The sequence below is a fragment of the Bos indicus genome, chromosome 2 (genome assembly GCF_029378745.1).
Source record: "Bos indicus isolate NIAB-ARS_2022 breed Sahiwal x Tharparkar chromosome 2, NIAB-ARS_B.indTharparkar_mat_pri_1.0, whole genome shotgun sequence".
NCBI classification, from domain to species: Eukaryota; Metazoa; Chordata; class Mammalia; order Artiodactyla; family Bovidae; genus Bos; species Bos indicus.
This window is the reverse complement of record NC_091761.1, coordinates 56054312-56067541: the sequence shown is the minus strand read 5'-3', so window position 1 is coordinate 56067541 and position 13230 is coordinate 56054312. Positions and strand designations below refer to the sequence as shown.

General features: G+C 36.2%; 1 protein-coding gene across 1 annotated transcript in view; it reads right to left on the bottom strand.

Annotated features, from left to right (window-relative positions):
• LRP1B (LDL receptor related protein 1B) overlaps positions 1-13230 on the bottom strand; it is a 2167013-nt gene that overhangs the window by 675755 nt on the left and 1478028 nt on the right. The gene's annotated exons all lie outside the window — the stretch shown is intronic.

Here is a 13230-nt window from a genome sequence, read left to right as displayed (position 1 = left end):
ACATGTAGGGCAACAGATTATGTCACTCTAAAACTGACCATTTTAAAGATTATCTTGAGTTGAAAATGATTAAGAAACAAGAGACACCAAAAATAAAAGTTTTCCGCCCCCCTCCTTTTTTTTTTTTTCTTTGCTGTGCTTAGTTGCTTCAGTTCAGCTCAGTTCAGTTGCTCAGTCAGGTCCACTCTTTGTGACCCCATGAATCACAGCATGCAAGGCCTCCCTGTCCATCACCAACTCCCGGAGTTCACTCAAACTCATGAAGATGGAGTCGGTGATGCTATCCAGCCATCTCATCATGCTCTGTTGTCCCCTTCTCCACCTGCACCCAATCCCTCCCAGCATCAGGGCCTTTTCCAATGAGTCAACTCTTCGCATGAGGTGGCCAAAGTATTGGAGTTTTAATCTCAGCATCATTCCTTCCAAAGAACACCCAGGGCTGATCTCCTCTAGAATGGACTGGTTGGATCTCCTTGCAGTCCAAGGGACTCTCAAGAGTCTTCTCCAACACCACAGTTCAAAAGCATCAATTCTTCTGTGCTCAGTTTTCTTCACAGTCAAACTCTCACATCCATATATGACCACTAGCCTTGACTAGACAGACCTTTATTGGCAAAGTAATGTCTCTGCTTTTCAATATGCTATCTAGGTTGGTCATAACCTTCCTTCCAAGGAGTAAGCGTCTTTTAATTTCATGTCTGCAATCACCATCTGCAGTGATTTTGGAATCCAAAAAAATAAAGTCTGACACTGTTTCCACTGTTTCCCCATCTATTACCCATGAAGTGTTGGGACCAGATGCCATGATCTTGGTTTTCTGAATGTTGAGCTTTAAGCCAACTTCTTCACTCTCTACTTTCATCAAAAGGCTTTATATTTCCTCTTCACTTTCTGCCATAAGGGTGGTGTCATGTACATATCTGAGGTTATTGATATTTCTCCCGGCAAACTTGATTCCAGCTTGTGCTTCTTCCAGCCCAGCGTTTCTCATGATGTACTCTGCATATAAGTTAAATAAGCAGGGTGACAATATACAGCCTCGACGTACTCCTTTCCCTATTTGGAACCAGTCTGTTGTTCTATGTCCAGTTCTAACTATTGCTTCCTGACCTGCATACAGGTTTCTCAAGAGATAGGTCAGGTGGTCTGGTATTCCCATCTCTTTCAGAATTTCCACAGTTTATTGTGATCCACACAGTCAAAGGCTTTGGCATAGTCAATAAAGCAGAAATAGATGTTTTTCTGGAACTCTCTTGCTTTTTCCATGATCCAGCGGATGTTGGCAATTTGATCTCTGGTCCCTCCTCCTTTTCTTAAACCAGCTTGAACATCTGGATGTTCACAGTTCACGTATTGCTGAAGCCTGGCTTGGACAATTTTAAGCATTACTTTACTAGCGTATGAGATGAGTTTAATTGTGCTGTAGTTTGAGCATTCTTTGGCATTTCCTTTCTTTGGGATTGGAATGAAAACTGACCTTTTCCAGTCTTGTGGCCACTGCTGAGTTTTCCAAATTTGCTGGCATATTGAGTGCAGTACTTTCACAGCATCATCTTTCAGGATTTAAAATAGCTCAACTGGAATTCCATCACATCCACTAGCTTTTTTTGTAGTGATGCTTTCTAAGGAAGGCCTACTTGACTTCGCATTTTAGGATGTCTGGCTCTAGGTGAGTGATCACACCATCGTGATTATCTTGGTCCTGAAGATCTTTTTTGTACAGTTCTTCTGTGTATTCTTGCCACCTCTTCTTAATATCTTCTGCTTCTGTTAGGTCCACATAATTTCTGTCCTTTATTGAGCCCATCTTTGCATGAAATGTTCCCTTGGTATCTCTAATTTTCTTGAAAAGATCTCTAGTCTTTCCCATTCTGTTGTTTCCCTCTATTTCTTTGCATTGATCTCTTAGGAAGGCTTTCTTATCTTTCCTTGTTGTTCTTTGGAACTCTGCACTCAAATGAGAATATCGTTCTTTTTCTCCTTTGCTTTTTGCTTCTCTTCTTTTCACAGCTATTTGTAAGGTTTCCTCAGACAGCCATTTTGCTTTTTTGCATTTCTTTTCCATGTTGATGGTCTTGATCCTTGTCTCCTGTACAACGTCATGAACCTCAGTCCATAGTTCATCAGGCACTCTGTCTATCAAATCTAGTCCCTTAAATCTTTTTCTTACTTCCACTGTATAATCATAAGGGATTTGATTTAGGTCATACCTGAATGGTCTAGTGGTTTTCCCTGCTTTCTTCAAATTAAGTCTGAATTTGGCAATAAGGAGTTCATGATCTGAGCCACAGTCATCTCCTGGTCTTGTTTTTGATGACTGTTTAGAGCTTCTCCATCTTTGGCTGCAAAGAAAATAATCTATGTGATTTTGGTGTTGACCATCTGGTGATGTCCATGTATAGAGTCTTCTCTTGTGTTGTTGGAAAAGGGTGTTTGCTATGACCAGTGCGTTCTCTTGGCAAAACTCTATTAAACTTTGCCCTGCTTCATTCCGTATTCCAAGGCCAAATTTGCCTGTTATTCCAGGTATTTCTTGACTTCCTATTTTTGCATTCCAGTAGCCTATAATGAAAGGACATCTTTTTTGGCTATTAGTTCTAAAAGGTCTTGTAGGTCTTCATAGAACCATTCAACTTCAGCTTCTTCAGTATTACTGGTTGGGGCATAGGCTTGGATCACCGTGATAATGAATGGTTTGCCTTGGAAACAAACAGAGATCATTCTGTTGTTTTTTAGACTGCATCCGAGTACTGAATTTTGGACTCTTTTGTTGACCATGATGGCTACTCCATTTCTTCTAAAGGATTCCTGCCCACAGTAGAAGATATAACGGTCATCTGAGTTAAATTCACCCATTCCCAACCATTTTAGTTCTCTGATTCCTAGAATATCAACATTCACTCTTTCCATCTCCTTTTTGACCATTTCCAATTTGCCTTGATTCATGGACCTAACATTCCAGGTTCCTATGCAATATTGTTCTTTATAGCATCGGACTTTGCTTCTATCACCAGTCACATCCACAGCTGGGTATTGTTTTTGTTTTGGCTCCATCGCTTCATTCTTTCTGGAGTTATTTCTCCACTGATCTTCTGTAGCATATTGGGCACCTAATGACCTGGGGAGTTCCTCTCCTCTTTCAGTATCCTATCATTTTGCCTTTTCATACTGCTCATGGGGTTCTCAAGGCAAGAATACTGTAGTGGTTTGCCTTTCCCTTCTCCAGTGGACCACATTCTGTCAGACCTCTCCACCATGACCCACCTGTCTTGGGTGGCCCCACACAGCATGGCTTAGTTTCATTGAGTGAGACAAGGCTGTGTTCTGTGTGATCAGATTGGCTAGTTTTCTGTGATTATGGTTTCAGTGTGTCTGCCCTCTGATGCCCTCTTGCAACACCTACCGTCTTACCTGGTTTTCTCTTACCTTGGATGTGGGGTATCTCTTCACGGCTGCTCCAGCAAAGTGCAGCTGCTGCTCCTTACCTTGGACATGGAGTAGCTCCTCTCTGCCCCCCTGCGCCCTTGAAGTTGCTTCAGTCATATCCAATTCTTTGCAACTCAATGAGCTGTAGCCCCCCAGGCCCCTCTGTCCATGGGGTTCTCCAGGCAAGAATACTAGAGGAGGTTGCTATGCCTTCCTCCAACAGATCTTCCTGACCCAGGGATCAAACCCATGTCTCCTACACTTCAGGTGGATTCTTTGTCCACTGAGCCACGTGGGAAGAGGCTTACCTGTTAATCACCAGAGATAAGTCTAGACTCTTACCAGCCCAGAGATAGCACTGAAAGGAATTTACTAAAATGACCCTTATCTTTATTTAGTTTTTCTCATATAATTACCTTCTTATAGCTTACTTTCTTTAAGTCTAAAACCTTTTCCCTTTATCTTTCTATTTCTCTACAAATTAATGGCTTTATCAAATTGCCAACATAAACTGGATCATTGAAAAAGCAAGGGAGTTTCAGAAAAAAATCCACTTTTGCTTTATTGACTACACTAAAGCCTTTGACTGTGTGGATCACAATAAAATGTGGAAAATTCTTAAAGAGATAGGAATCTCAGACCACCTGACCTGCCTCCTGAGATATCTGTATGCAGGTCAGGAAGCAACAGTTAGAAATGGACATGGAACAAAAGACTGGTTCCAAATCTGGAAAGGAGTATGTCAAGGCTGTATATTGTCACCCTGCTTATTTAACTTATATGCAGAGTACGTCATGCGAAATGCCAGGCTGGATGAAGTACAAGCTGGAATCAAGATTGCCAGGAGAAATATCAATAAACTCATATATACAGATGACACCATCCTTATGGAAGAAAGTGAAGAAGAACTAAAGAGCCTCTTGATGAAAGTGAAAGAGGAGAGTGAAAAAGTTGGCTTAAAACTCAACATTCAGAAAACTAAGATCATGGCACCTGGTCCCATCATTTCATGGCAAATAGATGGGGAAGCAATAGAAACAGTGAGACTTTATTTTGGGGGCTCCAAAATCACTGCAGATGGTGACTGCAGCCATGAAATTAAAAGACACTTGCTCCTTAGAAGAAAAGCTATGACCAACCTAGATAGCATATTAGAAAGCAGAGACATTACTTTACCAACAAAGGTCCAACTAATCAAAGCTATGGTTTTTCAAATAATCATGTATGGATATGAGAGCTGGACTATAAAGAAAGCTGAGTGCTGAAGAATTGATGCTTTTGAACTGTGGTGTTGGAGAAGACTCTTGAGAGTCCCTTGGACTGCAAGGAGATCCAACCTATCAATCCTAAAGATCAGTCCTGGCTATTCATTGGAAGGACTGATGCTGAAGCTGAAACTCCAATACTTTGGCCACCTTATGCAAAGAACCGACTCATTGGAAAAGACCCTGATGCTGGGAAAGATTAAAGGCAGGAGAAGAGGATGACAGAGGATGAGATGGTTAGGTGGCATCACGGATGTGATGGACATGAGTTGAGTAGGCTCCGTGAGTTGGTAATGGACTGGGAAGCCTGGCTGCAGTCCATGGGGTCGCAAAGAGTCAGACACTACTGAGCGACCTAAGTGAACTGACTGAAGATGATATACACACATGTTCACACCACTCCTTTGAGCTATTCTTCAGTGTGTTTCTCTCACATGCATGTGTGCTACACAAGTTAATAAGCTCTGTTTTTGTCTTTTGTCAGTCTAAGTTCTAGGGCCCTAGCCAGACCCTGGAAGGAATAAGGTAGATGCAATAACCTAGGAAGATAGATGAAATAATTTTTTTTTATATTTTTTTCTCCAACTGCAAGTATCTATATTGTTTTTATATTAACTTGATATAAATTATTGCTTGAAATAATCCCCTCAATTCACTCTGCTTTAAGAAGTCACTGATGACCTACAGAGCTACAGAACTAAGGTAATAACTTCCTTGATATTTATTTTATCAAGTTAAGATTTTAGCATCTCCTCCATTCTCCTTCATATAAATCATTTTACCTGGGACAATTATTCTATCATTCAAGTTCTTAATGACTGGTAAAAATTATGTGCCTTGTGAAAATAACATGCAAAATTAGAAGAAACCCAGAATTAGTGACAAGCTTTTGTTAAGAAGTGGTTTTATTTTTTTCTAAAAGATCATTTTAAAAGGTTTAATACCTATACAGATGACTCACTGGATATGTCCCCGATGCTGGGAAAGATCAAGGGTAGAAGGAGAAGAGGGCATCAGAGGATAAGATGACTGGATGGCATCACTGATGCAGTGCACATGAACAGGGGCAAACTCCGGGAGATGGTGAGTGGCAGGGAGACCTGGCATGCTGCATCCATGGGGTTGCAAAGAGTTGGACACAACTGGGTGACTGAACAAGAACAACAACCTATAGTTTTTTACTTTGCCTAAACTATATTTTATAGCTTGATAGGTAAAATAAAGCAAACTATCTTTAAAGCACTAAATTGTGTCACTTCAATATTTTAAAATTATAGTTCCTGTCAATATAATCCTAAACATTTCCTCGGGCTATATACTTTTTCCCCTAGACACACAGAATAATTCAGATTGTAGACAAAATATGATTTTGTCCCTTTTAAACCTGTTAAACCCAGCCCCCTACCCAGGTCCAGTTTCATTTCTCCCATTTACAAGATGCTTTAAAGGTTCTGATTTTCAGTGTATCAAACTAATGCAAAACAAGTATGTGGCCTTCACTACTGAGTGTTCTCTTTGGAAACCATGACTGTTGAGAGATGGGGAAAAGCTGAATGCATAAAGCATTTTTGGTTAATGAACTGCCTTTTATAAGGGATTTTCATATAATATAGAAGAGCTTCCCTTTTTGGTGTAAGTTTTGTGATCGTTAATCTTCCACACTCTCATCTTTGTCATCCTCGAGGTGTAATGACTATAATAAAAAAAACAATAATAATAACCTGAAATATTGGAAAGCAACTACTGCAGAGGTGGGAGAAATACACTTGCAGATGACAGCGCCATGCTAAATTTAGATCACGAGGTCCCTTGGTATTTATGCCCGCATTACCGATGAGGCGTACTGAGTAAGAGGGCCATCTCCCAGAAGTGTATTAGTAATTTTCAGATAAAATTATGAGCATACCTTTCCCAAAGTGGAACAGACTTCATTTCCTGTTTGACTGATTATACTGTGGTACCTAACAAGTTTAGGAACCAGTTCATCTTGCAGTGGAAACAGTAAATCTTTGATGCACTGTTAAGTGCTAATGCTAAAAAAACTAAATAAATAAATAAACCTGTTTTTTTTCCCTCCCTTTTTTACTAAGACTAAGGAAAGGAAATCCCCTTCTCCTCTCATAACTCAAAAGCAAAAATGTATGTCTTCTTCAAATTCCAGTTGAAACTTAAAAATATCACCAATTTTGTAACAACTTATTCCTCTATTTTTCTTTTCATAAAGAATGAGTTGTTCTATTTTTCATTGTGTCTACTTATATTATCTTTATGCTGTCTTGAAATAGTACTCATTAATGGTATGTGTTTTTGTTGTTGTTTAACTCTACAGAAGATCTCATCAAACGGTTTATGTTTCTATTCTTTTCCTTTACTGGACTATGACTTTGATAATGTATCCCAGGTTTTATTTTCAGAGTCTAGAACCTAAATACCCTTCATAATTTTTTTTTAAATACTTCATCACATTTGAGTAAAAGATCAAATTAAAAAACATAATAATTTAAATTATTTGTGTGTACATGAATGTATAATTTTAATATCAGTTTGTTAATTCCCCTGGTCTTTTTGGTAACATATTATTATCATTTCTTTCATGGTACATAGCCTTATATGTTGATTGAGCTTCATGCATAATAAAAGTGTGCTGAGTAATAAGTATATATAAATATTCTTATTTTTAAATAGTGAGATGCTTGAGCTCTTTTGACATGCTAAGCAGTGTTTATGAATGCTATCCATAAAAATTTTAAAATCCACAAATACACAATAAGGGTTGGAATGATTAAACAATTAAAAGTTAATAGTTTGGCAGGCTTCAAGAAGGTATACTTGAAAGTTGAGTAAACAAATGACTTTTGGTTGGGATCACATTTATAGTGAAGAGAAAACATCAAGAAAATGAAATATATAGTACAGTAGATTCTTAAGAAAAAGCCAAAAATTGAAATGCTGATTGACAAGTCAAGATACTTTATATGAGGCTTAAGGGATAAAATTCATAATATGCAAACATTGTAAACTTGGCAATCACTTTAAATAGTAAATTAAAATCCCCTCTTCTGCAAACTGCTCTAAGCGTTTAATGCATCCAAGACAGAGCAACAACTCTTAATTGAAAATATTTGGTTCGACAATGGATAATGAGAATGGTGATTTGTATTTAACAGAAACAAAGGTATTCAGCCCAACCTGCCTCTAGGTAGCAGTTACTTTGTCTTCAGTGATGCACATTCATAAAATATAAAGTTGGGTCTTTTGATAAGATCAGGATGAACTTCTCTTTCAAGTTATGTCACACATAAGGATATAACAGGAAACAAGTAAGGGAAATCCAGTAAATTAAACTATAAAAACCATTCTGCAAAAAGAAGAAAACCTAGTATATCAGTGACATTACTGTTTAAAATATGCATTTAAAAATTCAGAAATAATTAATTGTACAGCAAAATAGGCACAGAGGTTAAACTGGTGCTTGCCTACCCCTGGCTGCTTAGAAAAGCTGGCTGCAGTGTCCTAATTGGCCCCATGTTTCTGAGGAGTACATAAGCTGTACATTTTTCTTTCCACTCTCTATGCTTGAAAGAGTACTGGTTTTTGAGGAGTACATAAGCTGTACATTTTTCTTTCCACTCTCTATGGTTGAAAGAGTACTGGTTTTATTCCTTGATCTTTGCTTGAGGTTAGGTAATCACTATATGAAATCAGCCTCTGTGGGCATAGCATAATGGTTAAGATTTAATATGACTTTGGAAGCAGATAAACTTGGTTTGAATTGCAACTCTACCATTCATGACAGGCAACTAATTTCTTTCAACAGGCCTCAATTTCTGAAGCTATAAAGGAGGAGTAAGAAAGCCTTCCAGAAATGATTACTATGAGATGATTAATGAAAACATTTTGCAAGTACCTGGCATATTTTAAGTCCTTAATAAATAGGCAAAATAATTACGCTATTTTTGTTACCAAAATGATGATTCTATATCATCATCATCATACATCCCAGGCTAAGTGCATGCAAACACAAAGCGTAACTTTAGTGAGAATATAGCTTTCATAAAGGGTGATAGAAAATGATTGTTTTGAGTTGACATTCCCCAGCCTTGCCAGACAGAATATTGTTTTTTCTCCTCACATTTTGCACATATTTTTCCTATATATTTTTCCCCAAAATAATGTATAATCTGACAATCAATATGCATAGGAGAAAAATCAATTAACAGTAAGTATCTCCTCCTTTCCTAATCACCTAATTTTCTTCATAGAAATGGTTCAGGGAATGCAGTGGGGAGGAGTTTAAGCCAGAGATTGCCCAGACAGATTCATTATGAAAAAAGAAATTAAAATAGTTTCCTAAGTGTAAAATATCAGTGAACTTCAGTAAGTAAATAAAAGTAAAAAAAATCCCTATGCATATAATATTTCATAGGTATGACAGTCATGTATACAAACAAAAATAGGTTTGTGCTTACTTTTTCACACATTCATATGTTCATTTATAGGACTCAAAAATTCCATTTTAGAAATATTCTCAGGGGAATAGTTTTAAAAGAATCTTATAAAGTGAGATTACAGTGCCATGAATTCTAGGGAGTACTTCAAAGATTCTTCCATTATCAAATGTTTCCATATGAGACTTAACCTTGATACTACAATAAATCACATTTAAATTTGTATATAAACCAAAAACAAGTTTTTTTTGTGGGGGAGGAGAGTCTGCTTATTTACACTACAGCTCTAAATTGCCCATTTAAAAAAATGGACAGAAAAAAAAAAACTTTAAAAAAAGAAAACAAATCGGAAATACCTAAGTATTTTGCATAACTTCATAAATAATATATTAGTGAATATATTTAAAGAAAATGGTTCAAGCACACACAGTAAAAAGACTACAACTTGAAAAACAGTTACTATGGAACATAGCTTTTAATCTGTTTTAATAGCACCTATAATAATCTTGAAAACATCATCTTAACTGGTGCCACACAAATGAACAATTTAAACTAACTGAATATAGATAAGAATTTCCTGCTAGAAAGTTACTCAGCAGTAATACTTTTTACAATTAATTTACAGATAAGAGTCTCTCTAGCCTACTGGGATAGATCAAAAATCGCAATTAACAAGGTTGAAATGAATAAGGGTTGCATTCTGAATAATTTATTCTATATTTATACTCTGTGCTTAAAAAGAAAAAAAACTTGTCAATAAGTAGATAAACTGACCAACTGATTTTTACTTGTTCTTTCTTTTTTGAGAAACATCTGAGATGCTAGAAAACTGACAGGTCGAGGACAGGCCACCCCTAAGTGTGAATATGTAGGCATATTAATTATTTTGATTTAAAGTTACTTAAACAGCTGGTAAAAGAAGAATACACTGACCCTCTTTTGTTTTTCTGAAAACAAGGACTAATTCTCCCATGAAAAGCTATCCTCCTAATACCAGGAAGATAGAAGGTGTCCTTATTGCCAGAGATAGGGAATCCAAGGCCCAAACAGCAGTATTAATAAGGTTTGTTACCTCTTCATTACTTTGGAACTGCGAGTTCAAACCCCTTTGTTTTGTCAAATCTTCACAAACAATTTTATTTATCTAATAGGTAAAAAGCTTCCTGCTTTCGTTACTTCTTTGGGTCTCATTTTTATGGGGGTCCCATATGTACATAATTAAAATGTTTTTCCTGTTTTTCTTCTCCTGCCTTCTGTGAATTTAACTACAGGTATACCTCATTTTATTTCTCTCTGCTTTACTGTGCACTCTGCAGATACTGTGTTTCCTGCAAATCGAATGTTTGTGTCAACCCTGTACCTAGTAGGGCTATTAGCACCACTTTTTCCAACAGCATCTGACTACTGCCTGTCTCTGTGCCACAGTCTGGTTAATATCTCATAATTTTACATCATTATATTTCTTATGTTGATCTGTGATCAGTAATCTTTGCCATTACTATGATGACTTGCTGAAGGTTCAGATGATGGTTAGGAATTTAGCAATAAAGTATTTTTTAATTAAGGTATGTACACCCTTTGTTTGTTTTAAGACACAATGTTATCACCCACTTGAAAGACTATAGTATGGTGTACAACATAACTTTTATATGCACTGGAAAACCAAAAATTTTTGTGTGACTCACTTAATTGTCATATTTGCTTTATTTCAGTGGTCTAGAACTGAAGCTGTAATATCTCCGAGGTATATATGCATTAGACCAGCCAAAAGAACCTAGAAAGTGATAGGAAAGCCTCTTCCTCCCCTACAGAGCCAAATGACCACAAGCTTAGACAAGGAAGGGAGAAGAAACAGCAAGAGGAACGCATTTACCAATGGACAACACAGCCTGTCATTAACGTCACAGAGACCAGCAATCTTAACACTTGGTAAACATGACTAGTAACCTAAGTTACTGGGAGGAACTTGCAACCAATGCCTGTAATAAAGCAAGATGAGGACACAGCTGTCTATTGCCCTGGGGCAGATATGCTGACAAAATCTGAGAGCAGAAGAGTATTTCAAACGTGTTTGCCTCTGAGCATCAACATCAAGACAATATAGAGTTAAATCCTCAGATGTGCATAAAAGTTTGTTCATCTCAGAGGCCCACTTGGTTACATATATTCCTTTGCCACATTTCTGTGGATTTTGTTCTATGTTTGTTCTTCACTGAATTCTTTTATACGCACTTAATATTGTAGACAAATCATTCAAATTCCAGTCTATGGGACCCAATATACCTTCTACTACTACTCCTGATAGGTTCTATTACAAAAGGCCAGCTGTTCTTTTCATAAGTTTTCCTCATTTAATCCTCATGAGAACTTTATAAAAATAGGCATTTTGCCTTGATTTTACAGATGAGGAAAGCAAGTACAACCAAGCTAACTGTAATTTGCTCAAGGTCAGTGGGATAAATTCACTTAGTGGAATCTAAAGTGATTTAGGTTCCTGTTCCCCTAAAGGAAAAAGAACAATGTCAAATTTTTATCTACAGGCTGAATACAAAATCTGATAATGAAAATCTGTTTATTGAATATCTAACTCACAATCTATACTCATGAATCCTGACTTCAAATGTGCTTTGTAATAAGGTTCTGGGTTATTTCTGGGAAAATAGTATATCTCACACAAATTAATATTTAATGGTGTCATTTTGAATTTATTTTAAAATTTTAATGATGATGTTGAAATATTAAATGGTGATGTTGTACCTTTAAAATAAATGATGGTGTTGAATCATCATCCATACACAGTTAACAGTATGTGGTGTATGACATCTGATGGGCCAACTACAAAGTGTATATAGTAGCAGTAATTCTTTTCCTTACAAACTTTCCTTACATAAGTTATACATATATAGCTCTTCTTTAATTTATTTTGAGTAGGAAAATGGAAATTTAGTATTAAGAAAGATAAGGCTTTCCCCATTATAAAAACAAGCATGTGAATTATTTTGGTGTAACTTATGGCTACCGCATTACAATGTAAGAACTTTATTTGCTCATACTGTTTCAATCACATTCACTTTTCCATTTTAAATATTCTGAACAACTCCAGATAAGCACTGACTAAATTGCTTTAGTCCAAATTAAGTCCTTTGTATGGGTCCTATCTTGTAGAATCCCTTGTTTCTTTTGTTCTATCATCTTCTACACAGAAGTATTAGCATTTCTATTTGCCTTTAATTTCTAATACTACCTTGAATTTCAATTGTGTATCACATCTTAGAACCAACAGTCCAAAGAAAAGAGTTGTTAATAGTATCATTTTACATCAGAGGTTTATTCTATGGACCGAAAAGAGTTGTTAATAGTATCATTTTACATCAGAGGCTTATTCTATGGACCACATAAAAATTCCCATTTATTGTAAATCTTAATATTATTCCTTTATTGAATCATCACTATTAAAAATGAGATACTTCAAGTAAGTATATTTCCACATTTCTAAAACTAAGAAATTAGTGCTGAAAAGCTCCATGGTACAGTAATTTTACTCCAAGATTTAAAAATATATAGTATTTAATTCAAAGCAAAATTATGGTTTTCTTTTATATATATACATTTAATATAATATAAAAATCCAGGTTCATTGTTGGATTTTTTAAAAAGGTACTTTGTGATGACAAATTCAGGCCTCTCAAAGAAGTATAAGAGAAGATGAGGAAAGTGATTACTGTTTGAAAAGATTAGCATAATGTATAGATATCTATGTGCAAATATGTAACATTATCTTCTAGAAGAATCCTTATAGCTTGATTTTCAAAAATCATTTATGGGAATGACTCAAAGCTCTCTTTCAGCACCATGAAGTTTCATGTGATGATTTACAATGGTTAACAAAGGTAGAATAAAAAACTAAATAAACACCGTGCAGAGTAAATGAAAACTGCTGAAAATTAAATATTAAAGGCTTAAACTCAAATCATTGTAACTATTAATAATGCCACAACAATGATGATCAGAGGAAGCCTCAGTACATCATGTTGCCACTGAAGCAATTGGTGTATAAGGTATTCATCAGTGAGAATAAGATATTATATGTA